This window comes from Giraffa tippelskirchi, chromosome 4 (assembly GCF_054371585.1).
Source record: "Giraffa tippelskirchi isolate mGirTip1 chromosome 4, T2T-mGirTip1v1.2.pri, whole genome shotgun sequence".
In the NCBI taxonomy this organism is placed as follows: Eukaryota; Metazoa; Chordata; class Mammalia; order Artiodactyla; family Giraffidae; genus Giraffa; species Giraffa tippelskirchi.
Genome location: NC_137278.1, coordinates 200,420,347 through 200,435,545, shown reverse-complemented (window position 1 = coordinate 200,435,545; position 15,199 = coordinate 200,420,347). Strand labels below are relative to the sequence as shown.

The 15,199-nt window shown below is 38.3% G+C and overlaps 1 protein-coding gene and 1 non-coding gene across 51 annotated transcripts in view; one reads left to right on the top strand and one right to left on the bottom strand.

Moving 5' to 3' along the window:
• The window catches only part of WNK1 (WNK lysine deficient protein kinase 1), a 126,131-nt gene that overhangs the window by 102,198 nt on the left and 8,734 nt on the right, over window positions 1–15,199 (bottom strand). The gene's annotated exons all lie outside the window — the stretch shown is intronic.
• LOC145504135 (small nucleolar RNA U13) lies at window positions 1,806–1,910 on the top strand. Its single transcript, XR_014052116.1, has one exon. It is a non-coding gene; the product is annotated as a small nucleolar RNA U13 (small nucleolar RNA).

Genomic DNA, 15,199 nt, shown 5'->3' with positions numbered 1-15,199 from the left:
TTCCCATCTACTAACAAATCTTCATCAACTGAGTCAGTAAGAAAAGAAGCATGCAAGGACTGTCGTCTAAACAAGGGTGATCTCTCCACAAAGAGCAAGAAGCACCAAGCCCTGCCCGTGGTGGGCAGACCATCACCACTCCATACCACAAGCAATGACTGGTCTCCACATCCTTCCTCCTAATAGCCATAAAGTCATAATATCATCTGCAAGGAATCCCCAAAAAAGATACCTCAAAATTATTTCTATAAAGAATAGTAACTGCTCACCCTTAAACAATTCTATTAATGATTACCATCAAAATTCCAGATTTAAAAAATTGCTAAACACTGGGAATGGTTGAGATACAAAGTTATTTCTTTTGATTTCTGAGCCTTAAGCTGAGTAGTCAAACTAGTGTAGTACATAGAATATTTCAAACAAATGCAGGGAAGAGGAAATGGGAGTTGACTGAGGTAGTGTCCTTCACACTCAAACAAAAGGAAATGTCTTAGTTATTCTTTACTTCTCAAACTTCCAGGGTAGTGGTAGAGATATTTTTAAAAACAGTATTTTTATTCCAGTCCATTCAATTCACAAGACTGTATGTGGATTTTTCTCTTAGAATATCAAGTGAAAGAGAATTTATAAATAAATAAATATATGTATGTGTAAAATTATATTCACAGCAACATATCTTATTTTCGCAGCAGGGAATTCCTCATATGCAAATAAAAGAGTTGCCAAAGTTCACATACTAATTCTTCTAAAATATAACAAAAATTAATATAGTGTTCAACTCTTTTGAGAGAGTTGACAATATGATCATCACTGTCAGGAGAAATACATAATCAGTGGCAGTTTTAACAGAAAAAAATGCTATCCTCCTGAATGTGGGAGTGGGGCAGGAGGAGGAGGAATCAATAATCCAGTTTCCATTTTACAGTAGTAAAATCGGCAGAACTGCCGATTTCCAGTCCTCCAACAGTATCCCCCACTGTTGCTTACTCCTCTCTCAGTTTCAAGATTTTCCTAAATTTTAATTTCCTGGCAATATGTGACTTTGATAGTAATATTTTTTGAACCCCACCCTGGCCTTGTGGTGGGGTTCACCATGTTACTAGGGAGAAGTTATACCTGTTACTAGACTACTACCAGTATTACTAAGAATTTAAAATTTTTGTTCTGCAGTTTAGTATATTCCTAGTGTTTTTTTCCTTAAAATCTTTTATTTTTCCATAGTTTGGTTATGTTAATCTCTTTACAAAGTGGGTATGTCTTGTCCTACATTATTAAATCATTCATAATCCTAAACGCTAATCACAGCAAGTGTTTCCTTCCAATTTCAACAAATCACTTTTTAACAAAGTACTCACATGGTATGATAATCTAGTCACAATATGTCAACTTTTCTAGGTTTATCTTGTATTTGTGTGCATGTACGCTCCGTTGTTCAGCCACGTCTGACTCTTGTGACCCTATGGACTGAAGCCTGTCAGGTTCCTCTGTGCATGGGATTTCCCAGGCAAGAATACTGGAGTGGGTTGCCACTTCCTCCTCCAGGGGATCTTCCTGACCCAGGGATCGAACCCTTGTGTTCCGCATTGGCAGGCCAATTCTTTACTGCTGAGCCATCTATGGTCATGTAATCCAAGCCTTCACCTTCCAAATTTCTTCTGAATGAGCACCTACTTTGTGTGACTAGGTCTCTGCATTCTAGTCATCAATTACAACTCTCAAATACAAGATTACCAATTAATTTTCTATAGTACATATTATTTTCTAAATCCCATTTTCTTTTACTGCCTTTTAAAAGTCCTTTGTTGATCCTTTTGTAGTTCATGAGCGTGATGATTGGGTGTTCACGCTGTTGCGTGACATGTGCCTCCCTGCAAACCTTGTTACGACACCGGCACATTACCCGTCTGACGTGAGAAAAGAAAAAAAAATAAAATAAAATAAAATAAAAAGAAAAAAAATAAATAAATAAAAGTCCTTTGTTTTCCAAGGACTCCCAAAGCATCTCCCAAAGCACCTCCCCTGTTACAAATTCCATACAAAGCAAGAACAATACATTGAGATTCAACTTTGACCTCATGTCCTTAAGACACAACATCAAATGCCAGATTAAAAACTGAAAAATTACCAATTTGGTTTTTGGGTCACACATAGACAACCTACAATATCCATTTTAATGTGCACTACTAGGTAATTATAAAGTTTGAAGAGAAGCATACTGGCTTTTAAAACAAGAACAAAAAGAAAAAAACGGAAACAAGAATGACTTGGACTCAACTCCCACTTTCATCACTTGCCAGCTGTGATCTGGGCCAATTATTTAATTTCCAGTCTCTTCACCTGCAAATGGTGATTGATCTCTATGTGTCACAAGAACTAAATGAGAGTGTATATAAAACGTAGTGCCTGGTTGATAAAAAGTAGACCCTAAAAGGGATTGCTAATGAAAACACAACTTTGTCATAAAAACACAGAAATCTAAAGCAAACTGAATTAAAAATCATTGTGTCACAAAAAACAGTATTACCTGATGTGCCATTTAACTCATCACATTAAGTAATGTCTTAATTTACTCTCTAAATACTATATAAAAGAAAATAGAAATGAGGAAATAACCATTAATGTGATTGCAAAAGTAAAATTTTAAACACTGATGAGAATCTGTACATTCGTCAAAAATCTGTTTGTGTATAAATTAAAATTTGAATCTTAATACTACAGCATAAATATGTCCACAACAACACAACAAATTTTAATACTAAGAATAGAAAAATAAGAAATTAGAAATGGTTACCTAACTTCAGAGGGAAGACTTGCTACAATTAAAAAGTAATGAAGAAAACAGAATAAAGTCAAGTTCTGAAGACATAAAATATAAAGCAATGAGAGTTTCATGATAATAAGGGCAGTGAAGTCTCACTGAGGTCACCAAATTTCTTTAGGAAAAGAATCTCGCCATATGTAGTAAGTACATAAATGTTCATACTCTCAGAACCAATAATTCCATTTCTGAATAATTCCATTTCTAAATAATTCCATTTAATACTAAGAAAACAGTTCTGAACAGTGAAATCTGAGGTATTAATTTGTGTTTTTTCACAAAGCAATAGGTAAATTCTTTGCCTCAATTCCCAGCCTTTGAAGTCCCTAGCCTCCAGGTCTTTTCTGTTATTTTAGAACCAGCAATTACAAGACAATCCCTTCAACTGGGTTCTGTTTGAGAAAGCACAGCCCAAGGAGAGACACCAGACTCGGGAGTGGTGAAACCACTGAGAAGGAGTTTGAGGAGGTAGAGATGGGCGGGAAAGAAGGGGATAGGAGGATTCACCAGACCATTATCAGTACCCTTACAATGACTGGGAGGTAAGCTGGTAAGGGGAGAGAAAATGATGGTAACTTTGCTTCAGAAAATTCTAGAGAAGATCCTATTACCCAACAGTCCCTGTAACTTGGCTTTCAAAAGAACCTTCCAGGCTTAACATAAAGGAGCATGTCATTCAAGTGTTGTACATACTAACTTAAGATCAAAATGTCAATTCTGAAACTGACATCACAAAAGCATATGCAGCAGTACTAAGAAGCAAAAGCAATTGTATCAGTGAACAGGATGCTCACACACACACACACCTATGATCCCAGGAGAACAAGTTCCATAAGGGCAGGGTTTTTCCTCTATTTGCCAACTAAGTACATGGCACATAAGAGTTTATCAGTAAATATTTGTTGAATAAATATAAAACCCACTTTGGGCAGGGAGAAACAAAAGGAAAGTATTCCACAATGATACATCAGCATGACTTTTTTAGTGATGGAATTTCAGCAGGGTTATTTTACTTTCAATTTTTCCCTGTCCTCTAAGATGTCTTTGAGCATACACAACTTGTATAATGGAAAAAACAATTAGGAAGCAGTGCACTTTAAATGCATTAAGAATTTCCTGTACTTTAAAAACTTCTCTGTAGAGCTCTACAGTAGCTTGGGAGTAGACTTTGCTAAAAATTTAAATAAAGGAAGCAGATTTAAGTTATCGAAGTGGGTAGGCAGTTAAAAAAAAAAAAAAAAAGCACACTAAGGCTTTTTCCCCTGTAATTTAGCCAATGTACAAAACTAAACTTCCTCAAAGAACTTTCAATGTACTGTTATTAAAGGCCCTAATACTCAACTTTTACAAACTTCTCAACCATAGTAACTGTTCTAGAAGCAAACGACTGATTTAAAATAATACCCTGACCATGCCCAAAATCAAGAAAGGCAGTGAATGAACTCTCTGCTAATCTCTTGACAAAGGCTGAAGATGAAAAAACTAACCAGCTTTGCAATTTATCAACCGTGACTTTTAAACTTCTGTTCAGTGATCAAATGCATCAATGATTGGTTTCCAAGATTTAGCTGTCACTAAATGTAGGTATTTGTGCACCAAACATTCTAATTGATTTTCTCTTATTGAGAATTAAGAAGAATTAATACATACTCAAGTAGGAATTCAAGTGTTTTACATGCTAATTTATGACTAAAATGTGAGTTCCAAAATTGATGTCATAACAGCATGTACAGTGGTTAAAAAAATATCAAAAACAATTGTAATAGTGCACAAATAATATTTTTATCTAAATATTTAGTACTTTTTAATCTAAAATTTCAAATTTTTAACATAAGAAATGCTCTTTTCTATATAAATCAGGAAAATTATGTGACCTTAACAGTACATTAACAGCGACATTAACACACACACCAATTATGACTATGAACAGAATTTGCTGCTTTTGATCTAAAAATCTCAAATGTTTAAGGAAAATGTTTCTGCTATTCAATGAAACTAGCAAACTGTAGGACCATACAATATGATCACCACTATAAAAACAAAAATCAAACACACAGAAATTAGACTGTTATAAATCCTAACAATGCTTATCTGTAGATGAAGTGACACATTCCAGGTAATTTATATTTCCTCTTTGCCCTCTAATTTACTAATTTTCATGAGAATGTATTACTTTTATAAAATTTTCTTATAAACTTTTGTGACTTAAGGAAGGTTATAAAATCCATGGTGGAAATAAATGAAGCTTATAATTCAGATAGCTGAGTCAAAATCAAATTAACAGGTAGCTCTAAAAAGTGACTACCAAAACGTCCTTATACAAAAAGGAAAACTGGTTTCCATGGTCATTAAATTACCATACAGAGTTTGAAAAGCTTTGTCTTGGTATCTCAAATATTTTACAACTTTATTAAAGCAGGTAGCTACATCTTCACTAATCTTTTCAACCTTCTTTACTGTACGGGAACAGCTTGTCAAAACATTAACTATTTTGGAGAAACAATGCAAATAAGCTGTTGAACTATAAATAATGTCTCTTTTTATAAGCAAAAGATACCAATAAATCAATGTAACCTATTTATCAATATCATTAAACTAGGAATATGGACACTAAATTAGCCAACAACTTTAAGAAATCACAGTGGCTATTAATGATCAAAAAATATAAATAAAGCAGCAAGTTTACACATTCAATATACATCCAAACATGCATTTTATTTGAAATAAAATATTTACAGAAAATATTTCAAGATATTTGCTTGAAAAAGTGACTTCTAACCTTCTGGCAACAACTAAATAAAGTACTCAAAGAGTAAGACCATAAGAAATATTTCTGATACAGACATGTTGGTAAATAACAAAAGAAAAGATAAAATTTTAATGAACTGGATGCCAATTTTCATAATAATCAGGTATTAAAAGCACCACAAGCCAAAAAGAAAAGACATTAAATACCCAAATTTCTGTGTTCAGCAACAGCAAAAGAATTATGCTTTGCAAAGGGTGCTAATGAAAGAAACCACAAAAAGGAAGGTGCTAAGATATTTTTTTAAAAGGAAGTAGTAAACTTAATTTACTGCAGCATCAGCTCTCTTACAACATTTTAACAGAACAGTCTAGGTCAGTGGTAGCCAACAGAAATATAATGTGAACTATACGGCAATTCTGCAATTTTAAATGTTCAGGTAGCCATATTTTTTTAAAATTAATATTTATTTCCTCAATATACCCAAACATTATCATTTAACATGTAGTCAATTTTTTAAATTGGAATATTTTAACTTTAAAAAAAAATACAAAGTCTTCAAAATCCAATGAGTCTTTTTTTATACACAACCACCAGGGAAGCTCTTTTTTATACTCAGAATATATTAAATTTGGATGCTAAATTTTCATCAGAAAGACTGAAAAAACCACTAATTATTAGGTCAGTGCAAACATAATTGTCACTTTTTGCATTGTTGAAATTTGCCATTTGATATTGGAATACATTCTTAAATAAATGTGGTTATGTTATGCATTATTTTAATGCACATTTCTCGTTTTTTTTGCTAAAGGCTTTTTACTTGCCGTTTATTTTAGACTATGGGAACGATGTTAAACAAAAAGCAATTTTGAGCAATTTTCTTACTCAAGTTCAAAATAGGTCCTAAAGCAGCAGAAACAACTCATAACATCAAGAACACATTTGTCCCAGGAACTGCTAACAATGGTGCAGTACAGTGGCAGTTCAAGAAGTTTTGCAAAGGAGACGAGAGCCTTGAAGATGAGAGCACAGTGGCTGGCCATGGGAAGTTGACAACGACCAATTAAGAGCTGTCATTGAAGCTGATCCTCTTACAACTACAAGAGAAGCTGCCCAAGAACACAACCATTCTATGGTCATTCGGCATTTGAAGCAAATTGGAAAGATGAAAAAGTGGGTGATAAGTGGGTGCCTCATGAGCTGACTGGAAATTGAAAAAGTCAGCATTCTGAAGTGTCATCTTCTCTTATTCTACACAACAATGAACCATTTCTCAATTGGATTGTGACATGCAACAAAAAGTGGATTGTATATGACAATCGATGATGACCAGCTCAGTGGCTAGACCAAGAAGAAGCTCCAAAGCACTTCCCAAAGCCAAATGTGCACCAAAAATAGGTCGTGGTCACCGTTTGGTGGTCTGCTGCCCAACTGACCCACTATAGCTTTCTGAATCCTGGTGAAACCATAACATCTGAGACGTATGCTCAGGAAATTAATGAGATGCACTGAAAACTGCAACACCTGCAGCCAACACTGGTCAACAGAAAAGGCCCAATTCTTCTCCACAACACCAACAGCACATGGCACAACCAACACGTCAGAAGCTGGATGACCTGGGCTACCATCCGCCATGTTAACCTGACCTCTTGCCCACCAACTACCACTTCTTCAAGCATCTCAGTAACTTTCTTCAGGGAAAAACGCTTCCACAACCAGCAGGAGGCAAAAAATGCTTTCAAAGAATTTGCTGAATCCTGAAGCATGGATTTTTACACTACAGTTCAGTTCAGTCGCTCACTCCTGTCCAACTCTTTGTGGCCCCATGAACTGCAGCACACCAGGCCTCCCTGTCCACCACCAACTCCCGGAGTTTACTCAAACTCATGTCCATTGAATCGGTGATGCCATCCAGCCATCTCATCCTCTGTCATCCCCTTCTCCTCCTGCCCTCAATCTTTCCCAGCATCAGGGTCTTTTCAAATGAGTCAGCTCTTCGCATCAGGTGGCCAAAGTATTGGAGTTTCAGCCTCAACATCAGTCCTTCCAATGAACACCCAGGGCTGATCTCCTTTAGGATGGACTGGTTGGATCTCCTTGCAGTCCAAGGGACTCTCAAGAGTCTTCTCCAACATCACAGTTCAAAAGCATCAATTCTTCGGCACTCAGCTTTCTTCACAGTCCAACTCTCACATCCATGCATGAATACTGGAAAAACCATAGCCTTGACTAGATGCACCCTTGTTGGCAAAGTAATGTCTCTGCTTTATAATATGCTGTCTCAGTTGGTCCTAACTTTCCTTCCAAGGAGTAAGCGTCTTTTAATTTCATGGCTGCAATCACCATCTGCAGTGATTTTGGAGCCCAAAAAATAAAGTCTAACACTGTTTCCACTGTTTCCCCATCTATTTACCATGAAGTGATGGGACCTGATGCCATGATCTTAGTTTTCTGAATGTTGAGCTTTAAGCCAACCTTTTCACTCTCCTTTTCCACTTTCATCAAGAGGCTCTTTAGTTCTTCTTCGCTTTCTGCCATAAGGGTGGTGTCATCTGCATATCTGAGGTTATTGATATTTCTCCTGGCAATCTTGATTCCAGCTTGTGCTGCTTCCAGCCCAGCATTTCTCATGATGTACTCTGCATAGAAGTTAAATAAGCAGGGTGACAATATACAGCCTTGACGTACTCCTTTCACTATTTGGAACCAGTCTGTTGTTCCATGTCCAGTTCTAACTGTTGTTTCCTGACCTGCACACAGATTTCTCAAGAGGCAGGTCAGGTGGTCTGGTATTCCCATCTCTTTAAGAATTTTCCACAGTTTATTGTGATCCACACAGTTAAAGGCTTTGGCATAGTCAATAAAGCAGAAGTAGATGTTTTTCTGGAACTCTCTTGCTTTTTCGATGATCCAGCGGATGTTGGCAATTTGATCTCTGGTTCCTCTGCCTTTTCTAAAACCAGCTTGAACATCTGGAAGTTCACAGTTCACATTATTGCTGAAGCCTGGCTTGGAGAATTTTGAGCATTACTTTACTAGTATGTGAGATGAGAGCAACTGTGTGGTAGTTTGAGCATTCTTTAGCATTACCTTTCTTTGGGGTTGGAATGAAAACTGGTTTTCCAGTCCTATGGCCACTGCTGAGTTTTCCAGATTTGCTGGCATATTGAGTGCAGCACTTCCACAGCATCATCTTTCAGGATTTGAAATAACTCAACTGGAATTCCATCCCCTCCACTAGCTTTGTTCGTAGTGATGCTTCCTAAGGCCCACTTGACTACACATTCCAGGATGTCTGGCTCTAGGTGAGTGATCACACCATCGTGATTATCTGGGTCGTGAAGATCTTTTTTGTATAGTTCTTTTGTGTATTCTTGCCACTTCTTCTTAATATCTTCTGCTTCTGTTAGGTCCATACCATTTCTGTCCTTTATCGAGCCCACCTTTGCATGAAATGTTCCCTTGGTATCTCTAATTTTCTTGAAGAGATCTCTAGTCTTGCCCATTCTGTTGATTTCCTGTATTTCTTTGCCTTGGTCGCTGAGGAAGGCTTTCTTATCTCTCCTTGCTGTTCTTTGCAACTCTGCATTCAAATGGGAATATCTTTCTTTTTCCCCTTTGCTTTCGCTTCTCTTCTTTTCACAGCTATTTGTAAGGCCTCCTCAGACAGCCATTTTGCTTTTTTGCATTTGTTTTCCATGGGGATGGTCTTGATCCCTGTCTCTTGTACAATGTCAGGAACCTCCGTCCATAGTTCATCAGGCACTCTGTCCATCAGATCTAGTCCCTTAAATCTATTTCTCACTTCCACTGTATAATCATAAGGGATTTGATTTAGGTCATACCTGAATGGTCTCGTGGTTTTCCCCACTTTCTTCAATTTAAGTCTGAATTTGGCAATAAGGAGTTCATGATCTGAGCCACAGTCAGCTCCCAGTCTTGTTTTGTACAAGAATACGCTACAGGAATAAACTTACTTCTCACAGGCAAAAATGTGCCGATTTTAATGGTTCCTATTTAGATCAATAAAGGTGTGTTTGGGCCCAGTTATAATGATTTAAAATTCATGTCTGAAACTGCAATGACTTTTGCACCAACCTAACAGGAATTAATGTAATTAATTCCTAGTGGAAATTAAATACAGATGTTATCTGTATTTATAAGAAATGATTATGAATGTGGGTAAGGGAAAAACTCTCCTGGATTACTGCAATGTTCTCCTACAATTACAAAGCAAGTTCATAGCAATTTATGTCACCTGTTTTACTGTAGGCTTTAAAAAAAAAAAAAGCAGTACCATATCCCCAAAAGCAGCAGCAAAAAGAATATAAAAGGACAGAAAGTGAATTAATTTTCAAAGAGCCTTGCTGGAATGAGAAGGGTGCCTCAGGGACCTCAGCCCAGAGGAGCTAAGAGACTGGCTATTCTGAACTGTTTTATTCTCAACTCTCTGACACCAACTGTACGGTGTTTTTCACATCACCAACAAATGTTTCAGCTCTTTGGTCACCAACTGGGTGTCCTACTGATTCAATTCATTTCTGACACTAACCACCTGGAGTCAGCAGGGACCACTGCAGATGCTCAGTCCCACAACCTTGCCTTCACTTCAGACACTAGCTTCAAGTCCCAGGTTGCCACCTACGCTTCTGACCAACCAATAAATTCAGGGTTTCCATGACCCCCTCCTCAGGTTTGAGAACTTGCCAGAGTGGCTCAGAGAACTCAGGAACAGCCAAACAGAAGAGATACATAGGGCAAGGTATAGCCTCTGAGGAGGGTCACACAGCTTCCATGCCCTCCCTCTATAGTATACCACCCTCCTGGCACCTGGAAGTGGTCATGAACCCAGAAGCTCTCTAAAGTCTGTTAATCAAGGGGTTTTGTGGAGGTTTTACTACTTAGGCATGGTTGAGTAAATCACTGGCCATTGGTGAGTAGCTCTATCTCCAGCTCCTCTCCTTCTTCTCCACTCCCAGAAGTTGGGGGTGGGAGTAGGGCCGAAAGCTCTAACCCTCTAATCATGGCATGGTCTTCCTGGTGACTAGCACCTACCCTGAAGCTATCTCTGAGCCAGTCAGTCAAGAGTCACCTCATTAGAGCAAAAGATACTCCCATCCCTCTGGAACTTTCAAGGCTTTTAGCACAGCTCTGTCAGGAATCAGGGACAAAGACCATATATGTATTTCTAGATTATGCCAATTCATACATACATTTAGGATAATAATAAGCAAGTTTGTTATTCTCAGAAGTAGGGTGTGTATGTAAGTGGAAAAGGGGAAAGCTAGAGAGAACTCAGAGAAGGCAATGGCACTCCACTCCAGTACTCTTGCCTGGAAAATCCCATGGACGGAGGAGCCTGGTAGGCTACAGTCCATGGGGTCGCTAAGAGTCGGACACGACTGAGCGACTTCACTTTCACTTTTCCCATTCATGCAGTAGAGAGGGAAATGGCAACCCACTCCAGTATTCTTGCCTGGAGAATCCCAGGGATGGCAGAGCCTGGTGGGCTGCCTTCTGTGGGGTCGCACAGAGTCGGACACGACTGAAGCGACTTAGCAGCAGCAGCAGCAGTGGTAAAGAACCCACCTACCAAGCAAGAGATTTGGGTTCAATCCCTGGGTCGAGAAGATCCCCTAGAGAAGGAAATGGCAATCCACTCCAGTATTCCCGCCCAAGAGGTGGACATGACTGCACGACTAAGCACACACCAACACTATAACCATTCAATCTGTCTATATTACGTAGAAATTTGATACACAGAAGCCACTAAAAATAATACTCCTTCTCAAAGATTTAAGTCTAAAACAGACGTTCAAGGGACTTGTCTGGTGATGCAGTGGTTAAGCGGAGAAGGCAATGGCACCCCACTCCAGTACTCTTGCCTGGAAAACCCCATGGACGGAGGAGCCTCGTAGGCTGCAGTCCATGGGGCTGCTGAGAGTCGGACATGACTGAGCGACTTCACTTTCACTTTTCACTTTCATGCATTGGAGAAGGAAATGGCAACCCACTCCAGTGTTCTTGCCTGGAGAATCCCAGGGATGGCGGAGCCTGGTGGGCTGCTTTCTATGGGGTCGCACAGAGTCGGACACGACTGAAGCGACTTAGCAGCAGCAGCAGCAGCAGCAGTGGTTAAGACTCCATACTTCCACTGTAGAGGCTGTGGGTATGATACAAGGTTAGAAAACTAGGATCCAGCATATCCCAGGGAGCTGCCAAAAAATTAAAAATAAACAAAAGTAATAAAAAATAAACCAAACGTTCTATATCATAACCAATGTAAATAATATCTAAAAAACTTAGGACACACCAAGAAGTTAATAAACATACCATCTCCCTCCTTATAGCATCTACATATGTAAACTGGTTAAAAGGCTATTGAAATGGAGATTTACCTCATGAACTGAAAGTATAAAAGGTGTAAGTTGCTCAATGACAAATTGTAATTGCTAAACAGAACAAAAAAATTCAATTCCACTATAACTCAAACTTCTTACTATTTTAACTGAAGTATTTTGCAGTGGAAAAAACAAGGACTCAGATGCCATGTGATCTTAAACATGTTATTAAACCTGCGTTTGTTTCCTCAAATGTAAAATTTTTAAAAATCTGCCTTGTACTGTTCCTCTGAGACTCACAAATAATATGCTATGAGCATAAGACTACGCTTATCACCAACAAAGTCCTATTAGGTAAGTATTAGTAATTATTAATACTTTTCTAGATTAGTTAGCAAGGAACACTCTTCAAAAAGACAAGGGTTTAAAGAAGTTCATGCAGTTATTTAGGCTTTTTGTTGTAGATACGTCCATTTCAACCACATTCTAGAAATAGTGTAATAATTAAGAATCTTTCTTGTAACAGTCTCACGTGAAATTTGCTTCAAGTGACACACAGAGACAGTCATTTCAGAGATGCCCCACTAATAAAGTCTGTATCACCAGATCAACATGCAAATGTAGCATTAATGCCAGAGACTAACTACAGAGAGAAACAAGCTGTTTTAAGAATCAGTACATCACGCCCAACAATTGAGTATTACAGAAACTAGCTGACAAACAGCATATGAAGTATGAAAACTATTTTGGGTTGAATTTAACTATCCATAAAGAATAACCAAAACTAAAACAGTAACTGGCTTCCAACAGACTCTTATCTGAGGCAGAGAAAGCAGACAAAATATTATATTTCAATGCTTTAACTTTTAAAACCTTCCCCTGCTCATCCATCCATGTTATCCAAGATCATGCCTTCTACTTACTCAATCTTTCTTGCCCCATATTCATTCAAACTTGTCTAAGTAAACAGCCTACTCTTATCATCTCTACTTAACCTCCCTCGTGCAGGTGTACTCAGTCACTTCATTCATGTCCAACTCTTTGCGACCCCATGGACCATGCCCCACCAGGCTCCTCTGTTCATGGGATTTTTCCAGGCAAGAATACTGGAGTAGGTTGCCATGCCCTTCCTCAGCCACTCTTTAAACTCACTGCACATCTTCCACTCTTCTGAAGATCACCAAATTCTGTAAGATCCCCAAATATCTGGAGCGAATGTGACATAACATTAGATATTGTTAATTCTGCACGTGTATGTGAATTTGTGGTAACATTCTTTGTGTATCTTTTCCATAAAAGGAACCACTATTTTATTATTAATAGAATACAACTTTCTAAATGTATAACTTCAGTTATAAAAGCATCACACTGTATATTCTTTGTGCTATGAATTGTATCTCAATAAAGCTATTTTGCTTTTTAAAGCACAACTTAACCCACAATTTTTTCTACCATGATAGAAATGTTCTATATGTGCCATCCAATATGGTAGCCACACATGGCTTTGATCACTTGAAATGTGGCCAGTAAAACTGAAAGATTAAGTTTAAAGTTTTTGTATCATTTTAATTAGTTTAAATTTAATGGTGAAACTGAAACTCCAATACTTTGGCCACCTGACGCGACGAGCTGATTCATTTGAAAAGACCCTGATGCTGGCAAAGATTAAGGGCAGGAGGAGAAGGGGACGACAGAGGATGAGATGGTTGGATGGCATCACCGACTCAATGGACATGAGTTTGGGTAAACTCCGGGAGTTGGTGATGGACAGGGAGGCCTGGCGTGCTGCAAGTTCATGGGGTTGCAAAGAGTCGGACACGACTGAGCGACTGAACTGAACTGAAATTTAAATAGCCACATAAGGCTTTATGGATAAAGAACTTTATTGGACATTATTAGAGACTTAGAGATACTTATGCGCACCCCCCTTACGCAACCTCCCCTCTCATTTAGGTACCATCCAGAATATTGTGAATGACTTAATAGCCAAAAACAATAAACAATGTCAACAGCCTAAACTTATCTCCACACTTTTTCCCTACATTTCCTAACATCCACTCTCCACAACCACTACTATGCTAATCAGACTTCTCTGCTATATTCCTTCCTTGAAATTTCACTCTCTCTCTGTTCTGCTCTCCCGCTGTTTTGTTTAGTCTCCCTGGGCTCCTTTTTCCTTTGCCCACCCTTTAATTATCCCTATTTTGCCCTAGGCCCATTATTCTTTCCTGTCTTTTCCTCTGTTTCTCTTCATATATACCCTTTCCTTAGATAACTGCATTTACTTCCATTATTTCAGCTATGACTAATGCAGACAGCCTCTATTTCTACCTCAGACCCATTCTTTTTGAGCTTCAGGAACGTATCCAGGGGCCTGGTTGAACTTCTTCCTGGAGGTATCACAAGCACCTCATACTCATCATGTCAACTGAATACATCTCCACACCCCTCCCCCTCAAAGGCCAACCCTCCATTCTTTCCTATTCCCTCCCTCAGTCGACAGTACCATTTTCTATTCCCACCCTCTGATGTATGCTTCATTTTTCCTCCAAACTCCATTTCATCACTAAACCCTGCCCATTTTCTCTATTAAATATTTAAAAATTCCACTCCTCTTGTATTGTCTTAGTTCAGGTCCTAGAAATCTCACACTCATACATAAAACTAAACTCTACATATCCGTACTCCTTAAATAATTCTCCACAATTAATTTTATGCAAATCTACTTCTCTGCTTCAAATTCTCTCCACTGCCTTCAGCTGAGTATTTGCGTGGGAAGGGTGTGTAGAAAGTTCAAAGAGCATGTAAATACGATAATGTCTAGGAACTCTTTAGCATGTTAAAGAGATGTTATGTTGCATTTCCCAAGTCTACCATAACCCAGGATGAGTGACCAGTCCAAGCAGAGAGAAAATCCACCGAGATGAATACAGTCACCCCTTAAGGTCCTCAGAGGGCTGGTTCCAGGGACGCTCCCCAGCCTCCACCCCATGGATAACAAAATCCACAGATGCACAAGTCCCATCAATAAAATGGTGCATTACCTGCATTTAATCTATACACATATTCCGTATACTCGATATCATCTCTAGATCACTTATAATACCTAACACAATGTAAACACTACATAAATAGCTGTAAACACGATGTAATACACACAGTTGCTACAAGTGCATAAAATTCAACTTTTGCTTTTTGGAACTTTCTGGTATTTCTCTTTTCCAGTATATTTTCCATCTACAATTAGTTGAATCTGTGAATGCAGAACCTACAGATATGGAGGGTGACTATACA